This window comes from Oncorhynchus mykiss, chromosome 15 (assembly GCF_013265735.2).
Source record: "Oncorhynchus mykiss isolate Arlee chromosome 15, USDA_OmykA_1.1, whole genome shotgun sequence".
Taxonomy (NCBI): Eukaryota; Metazoa; Chordata; class Actinopteri; order Salmoniformes; family Salmonidae; genus Oncorhynchus; species Oncorhynchus mykiss.
The window spans coordinates 22,795,160-22,800,296 of record NC_048579.1 but is presented as its reverse complement, the minus strand read 5'-3'; the positions used below and the strand labels follow the sequence as shown (position 1 = coordinate 22,800,296).

Genomic DNA, 5,137 nt, shown 5'->3' with positions numbered 1-5,137 from the left:
AGATGGAATTCACGGCACAAACGGTTTACAAAATGTTTCGATTTAGGCTATAAAAATTGATTTTATCAAAGAAAACCGCACTTCATTTGATCACTGGGACCCTCAGGAAGAGAAATAAGAGCAAGATATCAGAATGTAAGTCATAATTTTACCTTCAGATGTGAATGTGTAAAAACTGTCATGCCGGAAAATGTTTCTGTTGTTGATTGCTCTTCTCAAACAAAAGCATGGTATTTGTTCTCTGTAATAGCCATTTTAAATCGGAAAACGTAGTTTGATTACCAAGTATCTAATCTTTTGAAGGATGTAAGACACTTGCATTTTCAAGAATGTTTAATGTTATGACGTTGTATTTTTAGTTGTCACTCTGAAATGTCCCCTGATGTTGATCCCTGTACAGGGATCACAGCCGTAAGAGGTTTAACAACTGTCTCCTAATCTCCAAACTGTAGGCCCTGGGGTTATGCAGTATCCCTCTAGGCTGGGTAAAGTCGTATTTGTCAAGTTGGGAGCAAGTAGTAGAGGTTAATGGTTCACTGTCTCAGGCAAAACAAATGAGTTCCGCAGGGTAGCATGCTTGGGCCTCTACTGTTTTTACTGTATATAACTGTTACGGATACAGGTATGTGTGTGTGTATCCTGTGTTCTTTTCTCTCCTTCTCCCCTCACAGATGAAAATCATCACTCCCCAATCAGTCACCAATCCAATCATCAATCAGAAGACACACCTCCTCCTGTTTCCTACCCAATCACAGTTCCTTTCCCTTGGTTTAAAAACCCCATCAGTTGTTTGCTCTAGAGCTCAATCTCTCTGTAAATGCCATGTATGTAGATCTCGCTGTTTCACTCTCTTTATGTATTGAGCTATCTTTTGTTTGAGTACCTCCATAGCACTTTGTCATCACCTGTGAGTATTGTTTTTGGTGTTTGTTTGATTGCTGGTGGGAAAAGGGGAAACAAGACAAGTTGCCCATGGGCATACACTACCCGTAGGTAAACTTTGTTAAATACACTAGTTAGAACTGGGCGGACCACCCACTGTATTTTTGGTTAGTTAGCTGTTAAAGTAGGCTAGTCTAGCTTAGAGGTGTTTTTGAATACTTATTGTTTCTTTCCTTGGGTCCAGCTCAGCCCCTTTTCCTGCTCCCCCCCATTACCGTGTGTTTACAAATAAACCTTGAGTTTGACGGTAGATTTCAGTTGTCGTAGTTATTTCGTTCTCACTTTTACTTTGTCACTATAATTTGCATGAGTTATGTTACGGGTCTCATTACCATCCCCCCCTAGACTGTCGGGCCAAAAGGGATTCGTAACGATATGAAAGATGCTTGTTCTGGCCATCTTTTCCTTTATGCTGGTGTCTCACAAGTAAAACTGTTGGAGAGCATTCTAAGCACAGAGCTTACTAGCATTAGCAAATGGCTTGGCGATAATAAGCTATCTCTGCACTTAGGTAAAACAGAGGCAATTATTTTTGGGTCCAGACCAAAATTGGTATAGGTACTCTGAAATCAGAGTCGAGTTAGGGGATGAGGTGCTAACTACTAAAACCTCTGTTAGCTTCCTGGGATGCATCTTGATGGAAGCTTGGGAGGTGTGAGCTTGGCCACTAAAGTGCTATGGAAGGTTAATGCCAGGACTACGTTTTTGTCTAGAATGTCCAAGCTGCTTGATAAGGACTCCATACGAGTGCTAGCCACTACCCTCATTCAATGCCATTATGACTACGCTAGTACTTCCTGGTTTGGGGGCTTATCTAAGCTTATGAAGGGAAAGCTCCAGATAGCCCAGAATAAGCTGATCAGGGTAGTATTGAAGGTGAGTCCACATACTCACATAGGCAGGAGCTGCTTTCAGGAACTCAAATGGCTGCCTGTTGTAGCAAGGGTGTCCCAGATTAGACTGGGTTTGGTTTACAGGAGTAGTTATGGTTCTGCGTGCAGATATTTAACTGATTACTTTCCCCATGTTAGGGAAGCACACAATCACATCACCAGATCAGGTGTTAATGTGTGCTTATACATGTTCAGGAGTAATGCTGGGAAAGGTACTGGAGCCTCAGATTGGAATTGCCCCTGCCCACAAAAACGACGTCATCTCTGTGCAGATTTTAAAATAAAGTAAACAACTGTTATCTTCTGTGCCAATATGAAGGTACCCTAAAAAACACATGCACACACACACAGTGCAGCAAAACCTACATCAACGGCTTCCATACCAACGTAATCGGATCAAAGGTGTTTACACACAACACGTGATGACCACATGGTTATCTAATATAATTACCCAATCCATTTGTTGTGGACCATACCATTAACACAATTCATGCTGTTTTCACAGAATATGCAGTCAATTAACATGTTTCTAAAATGCTCACATTTTCTTTACATACAAGCTTACCCAATGCCAAAATTATGGATCTTTCTTATCTTATTTACAAATACTTGTACACAGCATGCCAGAAATGTAGACCTAATGTTCCAAACCTTAAATATAGTATAAAGCCCCTACTTCTGCAACAACAGCTCAAAAGCTACAGTGCCTTGCGAAAGTATTCGGCCCCCTTGAACTTTGCGACCTTTTGCCACATTTCAGGCTTCAAACATAAAGATATAAAACTGTATTTTTTTTGTGAAGAATCAACAAGTGGGACACAATCATGAAGTGGAACGACATTTATTGGATATTTCAAACTTTTTTAACAAATCAAAAACTGAAAAATTGGGCGTGCATAATTATTCAGCCCCTTTACTTTCAGTGCAGCAAACTCTCTCCAGAAGTTCAGTGAGGATCTCTGAATGATCCAATGTTGACCTAAATGACTAATGATGATAAATACAATCCACCTGTGTGTAATCAAGTCTCCGTATAAATGTCGTTCCACTTCATGATTGTGTCCCACTTGTTGTTGATTCTTCACAAAAAAATGCAGTTTTATATCTTTATGTTTGAAGCCTGAAATGTGGCAAAAGGTCGCAAAGTTCAAGGGGGCCGAATAATTTCGCAAGGCACTGTATATTGAAACAGCTGATAAGCATTTTTGAATGAACAGATCATTGAAACATTGAGAAATAGCTGATTTACTGTAAGTTGTGTAAAATAGACCAACCACAGCTGGTTCCAAACTCAATCGGAGACATAGCCAGGTGTTGAAGTTATTTCAATTACATGGACATACACAGTAAAAAGGAAACTCTTTGGATTGATTTTGTTCAATGTGGACACAGAACAACACAGAGGAGCAGAGAGAGAAAAATGATGTCTGGACAACGGAGAGGAATAGTTGGACCAAGGAGAGGAGTAGCTGGACCAGGGAGAGGAGTAGTTGGACAACTGGGAGAGGAGTAGCTGGACCAGGCAGAGTAGTTGGACCAGGACAAGGGAGAAGGAGAGGTAGGGGGAGAGGAGTAAGAATGTGTGTTGGTGTTCAAAGGAGAGTAAGAGCTGTTGTCACTGATGACATAAGAGCCACCATCATAGACCATGTGATAAACCATGGTCTATCACTGAGAGAGGCTGGTGAAAGAGTCCATCCTAATCTCAGACAGTCAATCGTGGCTTCCATTGTCCAGAATTTTCAACAAACCAACAGGTAAGCAATGCATTTCACAAGGGCTTCTTCTATCATTACTGTTGCTATGTCCCACTGTAACTGTAGGCCACCAGTCCCAATGCAAATACATATGTTGTATTTTTGTTCCTCTAAAGGACGTCATCCACCCCTCTGGGGGAAGAGGAAAGCTCCTCAGTGAAGACCTAGAGCATGCCATTGTAGGATTGGTCATTGCTGACAATGCAATAACACAGAGAAATTCAGAGCAGAATTGTAGAGGACAACCTGGTATTTCACAATGTGGAAAGCATCAGCCTGACTACCAATGCTCTGACCAAACACAGAGTTTGAATGAAACAGTTGCACACAGCTCCTTTTGAAAGGAACAGTGAGCGGGTCAAGGAGCTCCGGCACCAATACGTCCAGGTATGGTGTCTATCCAATATGTCTTGTTCTACAGTGAGTTTTACACTATGCTCCTCTACATGTAAACATTGGTTAAAGTACATACAGTAGGACATACTGAAAATAATTTACACATACTATGTTTGATTTCTTTCAGAATGTCATGGAGTTGGAGGCTAATCAGACCCCACATGAAATCATTAAGTAGACGAGTCAGGGTTTAACCTGGCAAAAACACATCGGCGTGGAAGAAACGTCATCGGGAAAAAGGCCACTGTAGATGTGCCGGGTCAGAGAGGAGCAAATATCACAATGTGTGCTGCAATCTGGAGTGCTGGTTTGGTCCTGCAGAAATGCCAGATTGGTCCCTACAACACTGAGCTCCCTCCTGGATGCCATGGATGCCGGCTGCAGAGACATCTCAGCTGAAGACTGCCAGGGGTGGATAAGGCAGGCCAAGCGTTTCTATCCAAGGTGCAGAGACATCTCAGCTGAAGACTGCCAGGGGTGGATGAGGCAGGCCAAGCGTTTCTATCCAAGGTGCAAAGCGAGAGACGACATAGGATGTGATGTGGACGAGAACATGTGGTCAAATGCTGAAGATCGTATAGATTAGAACAGGACTGGGCATTTTTGTGTTTTTTCCCTTCTGTGTCTTTTTTACTGTAATTGTGTTTTATTGTTACACATTAGGTAAAAACGGCCATGTATGTTGGTTTTTTTGTTGATCACTGGCAGCAATTTCATGTTACTAATAAAGATTTTACTGCAGCAATTCTGTCACTTACTATTTTTTTCTACTGTGCATTCTATAATGTAAAGATGACTCATTCACTTTTAGATAGTATGTTGCCAAAAATGCACACATTCGACACTCAACCAAAAAATGTAGTGGTTTACAGTAAAAGGAAACTGAATTATAAAAACAATGGATTTCACGTTGTCTATTGTCTACAGCTATAACTGAAACATGAAATGTAACAGTTTTGGTAATGCCATCAACTGTTAGTATTTTGAAAGTTGTTGTGCTATGATTGACTATTTGTTCCTCTTGGATAGAAAACATGTGCTAGTGTTTTGACAGAATGATTAGATATTGAGTCGGGTTTGCCGTGTTTTGATAGAGAAAGTTTTTTTTACATTTTGAAATGTAGTGTTGGTATTTAATGAACAAAATGT

At 40.9% G+C, this 5,137-nt stretch overlaps 1 long non-coding RNA gene across 1 annotated transcript; it reads left to right on the top strand.

The window, feature by feature from the left end:
• The first annotated feature begins 3,317 nt into the window (after positions 1-3,317).
• Positions 3,318-4,733, top strand: LOC118938910. Its single transcript, XR_005036304.1, has 3 exons — positions 3,318-3,592; positions 3,709-3,979; positions 4,116-4,733. It is a non-coding gene; the product is annotated as an uncharacterized LOC118938910 (long non-coding RNA).
• Positions 4,734-5,137: the final 404 nt, after the last annotated feature.